Raw genomic sequence first — 11803 nt, forward strand, 5'->3', positions numbered from 1 at the left:
CAGCTGCAAGACATGAGACATGCAGCTGTGGGAAGGAACTCTTCCTTTCCTTCCTCCCAAATGCGCCTCCCATTGCCATCACTGACTGATCACCTGGCCTCCTCTCATGAGATGTCCTAAAGAGGAGCTAATTTGCAATTTCAAGGTACTATTACTTCTACTGTCACTTTTAGAATCCTTTCAATTTCACTACAAGTTTCCCTAGAAATCATCTGAATAAACCAGCTGGAAAAAGGGACAAGCTGCACATGTAAATCCAACTGGACTTTTGCCTTCTTCCCATTCAGTTCAAACTGTTTCTGAAAGGCCATGATAGGCTTGAAATCAAGGTCACTTTCCAAGTGGCGTTAAGATGCTGTGAGCAGAGTACGCACCATGAACATTTGTAGTACAAAATCCATCAGCGATTTCCCAACCCAGCACTGTCCCACAGTGACCCAAGGGAGATTGTTCAGTCTCACCATGCTGTGCACATTTCCTCTCTCACTCCTGGTACAAACTGTTCCCTAGATTTAATCTAAGTTCCTGACCAATTTTGATTCCATCAAAACTGCATTTTCTGGTGAATTTACCATATTGCTCTCACTCACCTCTACCCACAACTCCAAACAGCCCAATATATCATGGGTCAACTTCTTCACTTGGACTTGCACCATGAAATCACATGGATTTTCCAAGGGATTGGTATCATGTGATTTAAACTAGTCTGAGACAAGTTCCAGTCGAGGCTGTACGTGTGGCCAGAGGATCAATAACCTGCTGTCCTGGGGGCTGGCTGGTGACCAGTGAGGTGCAAGTTTGCACCAACCACTTCTCCTCAAATGGGATGTTAATAGACCCTGTCTCTCTCCTCCACTCATTCCTGTGCTCAGTGCCACCATCGTACGTGCAGCCTCACGAGGAGCAGCCAGGCACCTACTGGGACAGTTTGAAGTTAAAAATTTCCACTTTCCATATTCTTTTTGTTTTCCTAAAACCATACAGAAAGCTTTCTGGTAATTTCATCTGCAAAAATACACCAGAGGGGGAGGAAACTTCACCTAAAGCTGAATATTCATTTCCCATGTTGAGAACTACCCCTGTATCTGTTCAAACCTCACTGCAATCTAAAGGGGGAATGTTAGCGTTTACTGGGGTTTGGGGTGGAAAGGAGAGGAGGAGGCAGAAGCAGACTGGGACAAAGAGGACTGAAGAAGGGTCCATGTCCCTTCACCTTGGTCCAGCCCTGAACAACTCCCCCACAGTCAGGATGCTCTATTTGTACAACAAAAATCCCCCAAAGCTCCTGCACCGTGTCTGGTCTCCCCACACTGCCATCTCTCCTTGCTGCCTCCCTTCTCTTCCCTCTGCCTCCTGCCTTTTCAGGACAGGACCACCTTTTCATCCTCTCCCTGCTGCCTGTGCAGCATGGAGCACCCTGGGGCTTCTTGGCGGCAGCCGAGGTTTCTGGGGGCTCCCCCAACCCAAACAACAACAACCACCTTCAAAGTGCCTCTCGCATGCAGCTGCTCTGAGGGCAGATTCAGGTTTCCCCCACCCCCTTCTCCCCATCCCTCCTTACAACACCCACCTGGCAGATAGTTAAAAACAATCTTTGAGTTTTTCAGGTGTGTTGGAGGGATTTACCTGACATATTCCACCAGCCCACCACCCCCCCCCCCCCCCCCCCCCCGTGCAGTTGAGGTCCTGGATTTCATGGCAATGCTAGTTAATCTAACAGTAAAAAGCGCTGCAATTATTTGGCTCTAAGGCTTGGGTCCTTGCCCAGCTCTGACACACGCACACATACACACACACACAACTTCACTTCTGCAGCGAGGGAGCGGGCGATGCCTCTCCTCCTCCTCCTCCTCCAGCCCATCACGGAAGGGCTGGCGCTCCTGCGAGCCAGTTCCACCCCTCGCAACTTTCTCCTTCGCTGCTCCCGACCGGTGCCGCCGGAGTTTTAGCCGGCAAAACCCCTTCTTGCAGGAATTTCTCGGAGCCCTCTCCTCTGATCTGCAAGCACCATGGACCCCCGGCAGCCAGCGAGGTGCTGCTGCGGGAGAGGATTTTCAGCGGAGGGAGCAGAGAGGCAGTAAACTTCAGGAGAGGTCTCTCTCCTGTTGCAACAGGTAAGGCACGCTGCTAGCCGGTGTGGGGAGCTGAAATGACTCAGGGAGCAGTCTGTGCAGCATGGATGGAGGAAGGCATGGAGGATGCAGAGATTTACTCGTGAAACTGCTTTTGCACGTGAATAAATTTCGCTGGAAGCAGCTTCCTCCTACAGAGAGAGGTTTGGGATGCAGAGCTCTTCGTCCCTTCCTCCCTTCTGGCAGCCTTAGCATGGGGCATATGGAAGGAGGCAGGAAAAGCTTCATTCGTGTTTGCATCTGCTCTTAGCTGGGAAGCTTCAGCAGGCTGCAGCCAGTGCAAGCAGGTGGGCTCCAGGTATCAAAGGCGAAAGCGACGCTGCAGAGCAAGGCAGGTGTGGAGGGACTGAGCAGAGAAGCACTCCAGGTGTCTGAATGGGGCAGGATTTCTGCAGGGAGTGAGCTTGTGCTGGAGTAAGTGGATGAGCTGGGGCAGGAGCAGTGATGGCGTCTGGCTGTAGGCTCAGCTATTGGCCATGTACAACCCCACTAACCGGGCTGAGGTGGAACCACTCCAAACTCTGTCCCCACATGCCCTGTTAAGCCACTTCCACTGTCACCTCGAACTGGGCTGTGCCTTGGGGATCCCCGAGTGCAGTCACAGCGCTGGTGTTTCCCAGCCCAGCTTCCCTGTACACTCAGGTAAGAGCTCCTCACCTGCCCTTGTCCCCCTCCACGATGGGCAGCAGAGCCAGGGAGCTGAAGCCAGAGCCACCGTTTGTATCTCTGCACCTTTGTTCACTGTCAGGTGCCTTGTGACAAGATGAAATCCCACAGCAAGCCCAGTCCCACTTCAGGGCGTGCAGGAACTATTTCCTATGTACATGTGCAGGACTGATAAAAGAGGTGGAAATACAGGGAGGGAGGCCTGGGCACTTGGAGCCAACGGCGCCCTTCCAAACTGCAGTTATCAGCTAATCAGCCTCCCGGGGAACTGAAGGCGGACTCGGTGGAGCACAGCACTCCAGAGGGGCAAAGATCAGCGGTCACGCGACTGGGGTTGCTTCAGAGAAAACCCTTAAAAAAAGCTGTTGCTCCTTTGCGTTTGTGGCTGCGGAGGGCTGAGAGTTTCCAGCATGTGTGGAAATTCAGGCTGTGTGGTGGTATGAGCTGGGCAGGCTCTGCTGGGCAGGTAGGGCTGTGGCCAACTGGCTCCTGCTTCGCCCAGGGTGCCCTGGATCCCGGCAGGAGGACATGGAATGCTCTGTGCCCCCTATTCCGGCACTCAGAGGGCCAAAGAGCAGGCAGGGGATGTGTAGGGAACTGCCGTGGCTCTCTAGGCTGGCGGCTAGAGAGACCTGGGAGGTTATCGGAGCTTCGGGACGGAAAGCAAACAGTCTGTATTGGGCTCCTGAGGAAGGCTGGGCTGTCTCGGTATTCGAGACAGCAAACTCTCCGGGCTTGGTATTGTGTACCTTTATCATCTCCTAAAATGCAGCGCACTTCACCTTACCGGGAATGGTTCGGGGACATCCTCGTGTCTGGTACGGGGTTGGGGTTCCTGCGGGTCTGGGCAGGGGAGAGGTCTCTAACCCAGCCGGGGGGTTCTGTCTCTGCTTCTCCCCATCTGCCTATTGTGCTCCGGCATGCTCTGTAACATTCCCAAAATGAGCCCAACTGCCCTGCCTGTGGAGGAGAGAGCGCAGCAGGACCTGCTCTTCTCCCGAGCCTTTCCCGTAGCTACAGCTCACACCATGGATGCATTTCAAACCCTAATGTTCTCAAGCCAGTGCATCTCCCAATCCTGCAAACAAACAAGCATCATTCATGTACGAAGGGAGAGTTCAAAGGAGGCACAACACCTGGAATCAGACATCTGTTAGGAACTAATGCATTTTGCATCCTGCTCTCCTGCCAATTGCTCCAAGGCAAGTCCTACAGGATTGTTCCAGCTACCTCCATGCTACAGCAATGGCATTCCCTGCTCCGTGCACCTCGCTTTGTTTCTTGCCACGTGTGGAGCATGCAAGTGCAGCTGCACCTCGAGCAGTTAGCAGTGGGCTTCCTCCTGTACCATGGACAAACATAAGAGTATTAAATACCCCTGAGCCCTTTTAAATTTTTCAAACTGGGTTCGCAGCATGGATGCTGCATTGTCTACTAACAAGCTGATTTGCTGAGCAAGCAATTTTTCCTCTAACCACACTTTTTCCGTGGTAATGAGGCAGGTACTGGTTTATTAGCTAAGAAACTTTCTTTCCTAATTCTTGGAAGTAGGAGCTCCAGGGAGGGGCAGGCTGTTAGGAAGGTTTGTAGCTCAGAAATGGACAAGCAACAGGATTGAAACAAACCAAAGGAAATAGTTTCTTTTTCTATACAGAGAGCATAATTACCTTGTGGAATAAATTGCCACAGGATATTGCTGATACCAAAAGTTCTATTTGGCTTCAAGCAAGGTTTTGATCCGTTTGGGATGGATGGCTCCAGTGAAGGTTTTTAAATGCAACAGCCCAAGATCAGCCATGTACATGCACTAATGCTGAAAAGTGGGAGAAAGAGCAGGTTACCTGAGCCTTCTTTCTTATGCTCCTCCACTAAGTAATCAAAACTGCCCATTTTGGGGCAGAGAATAGAGAGGTAGCCAAGCAGGGCTATTTTGATGCTCTTACATTGTGTGACTATTTTTGAGTGGCTGTACATTGGATAGATGCTGTGACTCAGGCAGGCTGGGAGGTGCTGGTTATGCCATGAATAGATACTCCATATGGCTCAGGTTGACAGGGACACTCTGTGCCCAGCCTGGTTGTCACAGGTGCTCCAAGCAGTGTCCCTGTGCCACTGCTGGCTCCACAGAGGTGCTGCAATGGCAGGAGATTTTAGAAGTCTGCTTCCAGCAGAGTCCGGAGCAGGAGGGAGTGACCAGTGCTGGGAGCATAATGAGAGCTGACAAGGACACACTGTGGCAATGAGACCAGCCTGGGCAAACGCGTCTGTCCCGGGGGTTAATCTTTTCTCCGGGGAAACCCTGAGCTCCCCAGGGCACGGGCTGGCCTTGCAGCAGCTTGTGCAGCGCTGTGGACACAGCACAGCAGGTGGGTGGCTGTGGTTAGGTCTGGGAGCTGAAGGTTTTCTATCAGTTTGCAGGTATCCCTTTGCATTGAATAAATGTCTGCTGCAGGGAATTTTTGTGGCGCAGCTACTGGCGTCCTGGCCAGCCATCCTTTTACGAGGGAGGGTCATGCCCTGATTGTCTCGTTCATTTTCTGTCCTCTGTGTCCTTACGCTGCCTCCAAACACAGGAAAGGGACGGGAAGGAGCAGCACAAGGCAGACAGATGGCAGTGGAGTGAGAGAGGCTGCAGGCAGAGCAGAAAGCTGCTCTCCGTGCTCACCTTCGGGCAGCAGAAGGGAAAGACCAGCAGGGTGCTGGGCAGGGGAAGGAGAAGATCGTCAGATGAGTGCAGGGACAGGTCTGCGGGTGAATGAGAATTGCCGGGCAGGAGGGAAAAGGTGAGGGAGGAGCACGGTGGGCAGGGCTGTGCTGCAGGGCAGACAGAAGCCTCTCCTGCTGAGCGCTGGGGCTCCTCACCTGCATCCAGCCGGGCACAAGGTCCCTCACGCAGCTCTTCGTGCCAAGGTGCTCTTGGGCTCCTTCCCAAAGAATTTTAGCGATTTTAGGATAACATGTATGCTCCTCACAGGGAATCACAGAAAGGGCACTGGAGGACTACCAGCACTCAGGGGATGAGGGCAGTGGCCTCATGACCAACACCAGGTGGAGTTAAGGTGAGCATGAGGACTCACAGGGTCAGAGCCCCTTCAAGACTGGGCAGAGCTGCTGCTCTCACCAGGCCGGGGTGAACTGAGCCCTGTTTGGATTTACAGCTCTGGTGGGTCAGATGGAAGTTGTGTTCTGGGACCTCAGCTCTCCCAGCTCTGCAGCACCTAAGTAAACAGCTGTTTTGTGAGCAGCAGAATTCATGAAGCTTGGTTGCCTGCGGCGCTCCCTCTTGTGTGGATTCTCTGATGTCTAATAATTGGGTTGGGCTCACATTAGAGCTTTTTCTTCCAGCTGGGAGTCCTAATTTGGATTTCTCTCCTCTCTCCTGCTACTTTTCACAAGCTTGTGCAAACTCCTTTCAAGTCTTTACCTATCTGGTTAAATTTGGTTGAAGCTGGCCAGTGGATCTGAAAGGTAGCAGGATTGACAGTATGGTCCCACACACCAGCTTCCCTCAGCAGTCTGCAGACAGGGGAATGGTTATCAATGTAAGATAACTTGCATCCCATGCATGAGGAAAAAAGGCTCAGTATGAGTTTTGGCAGGAGAAAGCAATGAGAGAAGATCCCTTGTGGGCTCTCACAGCTAGTTTGCAGTGACTGAGGTATGTGGTCCTTGGTGCTAAAAAGCCTCATGGCAGCTGAATCACAGGGTGAGTGCTGCACAGTCCCAGCAGCAGCAGCAGAGTTGGGGCACACTCATGTGAGATCCTGGCACGCTCCACCTGGCTCTTGTGCCAACATGTTTGGGCTGCTGCAGTGTGGGGCCCAACCCCAAGGCCCCTCACACCCTGCCTGGTGAGCAGCTCCCACCAAGACCCTTTCCTACCAACACTGCTCCTTCTCCAGCCCCCAGGGCTGTTTCTTGTGCCAGGTACTCCATTTGCATGAGAGCCACCAGTGGGATGTGCTGTCTCCTTCCTGTCTTCTGGCTGTCATAGCTGCTGTCCTTGTCCACCCCTCAACATTTCCCTGGTTATCTGTGCAGTGGCAGCTTTTGGATCATAAGCAGGATTTATCCCCTGGCTCCCATAACTGGGGAGAGCAGAGAAAAGACATTAGGAATAATGCATAAGAATGCTTCCCTCTTGGCACAAGCAAGTCCACCTCCCTGATGTCACACTTTCCCTGGGATAGGAGCCAGCAGTTGGCACTGCAAGGTTCCCTCACCGCCCAGACCCTACTGAGGGCTCTGGAGCTGTTTGATTAATTCTTGCCCTAGAATGATGTTGCAGTGCCAAGACAGAGAGAGATCATTGACCCTCACAACTCTATGGAGAGTTCAAGCCTGTTCTAGTTCTCCTGTGCCTAACAGGTGAGCTTACAGCAATGACACCTCAGCTAGGTGACAAATCTGAGCTAGGCCTGGGTGTTGGCAGCAGTACAAAATCCAGCTCTCCCTGGATTTCTCACAGAGCAGTGGACAGAAATGCACATTACAGGTGGAAAGACAGCAAGAGAAAACCTTTGCCTTTGTGTACACTGATGCTCTTGGACAGAGGATGGCTTGGAGGCAAAGACACACAGCACCTGCTTGCTCCAGGGCAGTAGGAGCTGCATCAGGGCACAGCCAAAGCCCCGAGGATGGGGGAATGGGTGAGATGTCCAAGGGGGAAGGGGGTGAGTGTCTGGCTGGAGGAAGCCACAGTAAGATGTCATGGAGCAAGGTGCCTTTAGAGCCAGTCTGGGTCTGAGCATGCAGCCTGTGAAATCTGGCAGTGACAGAGGTGGCAAAAGCATCCAGCTGTAATGGACGGAAGGAGGAGTTGGACATCAGAGTAACTAAATGCTTCCCAGATACCCTTCCCATGTGGAAGGCCATCCTGCCCTCTCCTCTCCTGCTCAACTCATCCTTGTCTTGCACCACTCAAGGGACAGCATCCCACCCTGTTCCCACTGTCAGCCCTGAAGGGTGGTTGTTGGCAGGACCCCTGGCAGGTCCCCTGGCCATGGCAGACCAGGCCTGGGGAAGGCAGGGCTGCCTCAGAATGAAGCATTTTTACCAAACCCTGCAGCAATACACAGAAAAAAGGCTATCTCTGCCATATCTCCCAGCCTGGTCCCAGACTGCCCCACAGAACTCAATGTCTCACAGGCTTCCCCCAAACTCCTTCAAGGGAGTCTCTCTTCCACCAACCCCCCATAGAGGCTGCCTATCCAAGCTCCCTGGGGTACCCAAACCCCCCAGGGTTAAAGCACCTGCCTGGTTTGGCTGGGGGATGATGGAAGGAACATCTCTGTAGTGCTTTAGGACTGTGCCTGCTCTGCTCAGGGACATTTGTGTGACCCCCTGCCATGCTGGGCAGGCCAGAGAAAGAGTCACTGCTCTGCATGCCAGCATGAGACTCATTAATCCCACGGCTTTCCGTGGCTCTGCAGCTGAGGAGCCCTTGGTACAGCCCACCCCAGCAGTACACAGCTGCTTTACCCCCAGGAGCAGAGCTGAACCGTGACAGGGTCATGGCGCAGGTCTGGCGCTGCCACTCACTGCCGTGACAGGATTTCATGGGACTCTCCAAGCAAGGGCAGCCCTTGGTTGTAAAAGGCACGTGCACCGGGTTCTACCTGAGCAGCCACCTCGCTCCAGGCTGTCCAGCAACCTGGAAACAATTTCCAAAACTCTGTCCAAGCCATTCAGGGATTGGAAAGTCGACATGGGGAAGGAACAGCCCAGCCGTGCCTGGATGGAATCTGCAAGTCCAGCAGAAAGCTGCACCCACACTAACACAGCCCCCAAGCAGGCTGGTGCAAGCAGTTCTGCACACATCAGCCCTAAGAAACCATCCACAGGCGCTGGAAAACCCCGAGATACATTGAAGAAGGAAACACCGTAACTTCAGGGGCTTTTTCATTAGTTTTCTGGCTTTGTGTAGTACCTCCAGGATGTGTTTCTTCTGCTTCGCTGCAGAACCAAGCAGAGGCTGCACAACCAAATGCAGGAGCAGGATCTCCAAGGATGGGATGGTTTTGTTTGTTCTTTTTCGAAGCCCAAGAAAAAACAGTTTGAAAAATACCCATCTCCACAGAGAATTCAAACCCCACGGGGCTGTGAGCAACCATCAGAGAACTCCCCAAATGGAAAAGCATCCAATTCCCACTAAAATCACTGTGGCAGAGGAGAGGGCAAACATTAACCCAGCAGCATAATCCCCCTGGCAGGGTGTACAGGGGCTATTTCAGCATTGGGAAGCAAAACATCTCACACGTGGCTCAACACCGCGTCCATTTAACTCTGTGCCTTTGCAACACTGAAAGCCCAGGGACTGCTTTCTAGTTGATGCTATGTGGCAGGCAGCTGTAAGGATATTGCCCCACCTGTAGCTGAGCCCCTTCTGCTCTGCCAAGCCAGCAGAAGACAGTGTCCCATCTCCTATTACCTTTCCCAAAACCTTGCACCCACCATTTTATGGGATTTACTCCCTTTGCTTTCTGTCTCTATTTCACAATGACAGTTGAATTCTTTGTTAAACTGATTACTTGAACAGCCAATCTCATCTCCCGTCTTTCCCTGAACTCACTCTTCTTGCAGCCTCTGACAAAGAAGCTGATGTGTTTGGAGGTGATTTGGCTTGTTCCTATCCTGGGGAAGAGGCTGTTTCTTGTAGTGAAGAAAAAACTGAGAGAAAATGGAGGGAGGTGAGGGAACAAAGCAAGAGAGGAAGAGAACTTGGTATACATGCTGGCAAAAGAGTAATAGGGGAACAGTTGTCCTTATTTTCCAATGAAAATGATGATTTTTCTTTAATCTTCTGATCTCAAAACCTTGGGCCAAACCTCCACCACAGCTCATGACGGGAATGCTGCTCTGGGTGCACACAGCTCTTGCTTTGTTTTGTGTTTTGGGTTTTTATTGCTTTTAAATGCTCCTCTTGAAGGGAATCAAAAGGAGGGGCTGGGGCCACACCTGCTTCCTGGCAGGCTGCAGCACTTTTCCATGATACAGCCAACAAACATAGCAGCCCACATGGTGCAGGAGACCCCTGGGAGGGCCCCCAGAGGACCCCCTGGCTATGCCCCAGCCACTCACACCAGCTGGCCAGAATAGCCCAAATCCCTCTAAATCGCCCATCTCCGTGGCCTCCACACACACACACTTCGAATCTCAGCACTGTGTTTGTTCCCTCCTTTTAAGCCAACAGATTTGGGCATGTCTTTGACAGAGGTTCACAATTTGGATGTTAAATTTAGACGCGCGCTCAGGCTCTGATTAGAGATACACCGACTGTTTACTCGCTTTGCGGGGAGTTTGCATCTACAGGGCTGAGGGCGAAGCCCCCCGAGGCTCTCTGATCCTTGCCTGGTGATTAGCAAAGGAGGCTGAATCACTACATAATGATGCCCTGGTATTTCCCTCAGTCGGGAGCGTGCCCTACCTTCCACACTCCATCCCACCCATGGGCTTCCTCCAGCACTTCTACCTCCCCATGTGCAACCAGCTCCAGAAGGCCATGAAAGGGAGAAGTGGAGCACTCAGGAGTAGAAATAAATGATCCCATGGAATGGCATTTCAGAGGTAGGTAAGGGTGTTCAAGTGTTAGATGCTTGCAGCTGATCTGGCAGCCCTGAAGTGGGCGTGGCCCTTGCCACAGGTCCCATGGATCACGCACTCATTACTGTCAGCACAAGAACATGGGGTAGCACAGCTCAGAAAAGCAGGAAGAATGGTTCTCTTCATCTGCATGAAAAATCTCTTTGCTTCACCCAATTTCAACTTGGAGATCCTTGAATTCCATGGCAAAGACCCCTGAGCTTGGCAGTGCTGCCCCTCCTTGGTAGCCATCTACATTTGGGACTAAGGGCCCATAAATTGATTTTTTTGCTGGTTTCATGCTATGCACAGCTTTCAACCCACAGAACAAAAGTCATAGAAACCCACCTCATTTCTGCTGGTTCATTGCTGTCACCTTCCAGGGCCAGTCCCAACAGGATTTTCCCTGGAGCTGAGCCAAGGGAGCAGTTACCCAGATTACCCCTCTGTTCAGAGCACTGTCCCCTGTTTTTCTGTTAAGTTTCACCACAGCCTTTGATAATGTCCCAGTCCCACTTCTGGGTAGTTGTGCATTGTGAGTGGGGCATAAATAATTCCAGAAGCAGGAGGCAGAGCAGGGACAGGACAGTCATCTCCTGGAAGATCTGTTACACTTCAAATTGCACTAAAACCATGCTGGGGAAAGAGAAACAAGACCTTAGAGCATGATTGCTTCCCAGTGCAGCCTACTAAAGGAGAGACTCCAGGCTGCAGGTTGTAGGTGATTGTTTCCAGGCCCAGGGTGGGAAGTTGCTGTCAGGGAACGCAACAGAGACTCTCTGTGATACTGTTCAAGCTTTGAGCATGCTCCTGACACAAAGAGAAACTTTTAGACTTGAAAAGTTGATGGTGATGCCTCCTAGACAATTCTCCCTAAGTTTTGATGGTGTTTTTCAAAGTTTCAGATAATTTCCAGAGGAAATGAGGTTTCTGCCTCATGCCCCAGATGCACAGTCACTCTCCATCCCTCATAATAATAGCTGAAGCCATTGATTGCTTTCAGTCCAGCTTGTAATGGAGAGCACAGCTCTAAGAAATACTGAGGTCACAACAGGTTTTGCAAAATAATTATCTGGACAGAGGAGTAAAACCCTGCTAATACAGAGGAAAAAAACAGCAATGTAAGTGAAGCCCTTCTTAGATGTCAGGAAATACACAGGGAAGAGTGAGGTTAAGTACATTCCAGGAGAGATTCAGACGAAAGCTTGCATCTTGTTAAATGCCAGAAAACCCACTCCTTGCTCAAGGTTATCCTCCCATTTTGAATTGCTGGTGCCCAGGAAGGCATGTGCTCTGGCTCCTGCTTTTCTTGTGGTTGTGGAGTTCATAACGTCTCTGCTTTGTGGGTTCTCTGATGTCTTACGCGAGATGAGTTCACATTGCCGTTTCAGTACAATTCAATTAAAAAGTCAATTAGCCCAGAT

The 11803-nt window shown here is 51.5% G+C and overlaps 1 protein-coding gene across 1 annotated transcript in view; it reads left to right on the top strand.

Moving 5' to 3' along the window:
- The first annotated feature begins 1789 nt into the window (after positions 1-1789).
- The window catches only part of LOC121658068 (protocadherin Fat 2-like), a 56602-nt gene continuing 46588 nt past the window's right edge, over positions 1790-11803 (top strand). Inside the window, exon 1 of the mRNA XM_042014477.1 lies at positions 1790-2114. The gene's annotated coding sequence lies outside the window, so the exon portion shown is untranslated. The remainder of the gene's footprint in view (positions 2115-11803) is intronic.

The sequence above is a fragment of the Corvus kubaryi genome, unplaced genomic scaffold (assembly GCF_017639235.1).
Source record: "Corvus kubaryi isolate FWS band 111438036 unplaced genomic scaffold, C.kubaryi_AGA036_p1.0 split2-37374, whole genome shotgun sequence".
NCBI lineage: Eukaryota > Metazoa > Chordata > Aves > Passeriformes > Corvidae > Corvus > Corvus kubaryi.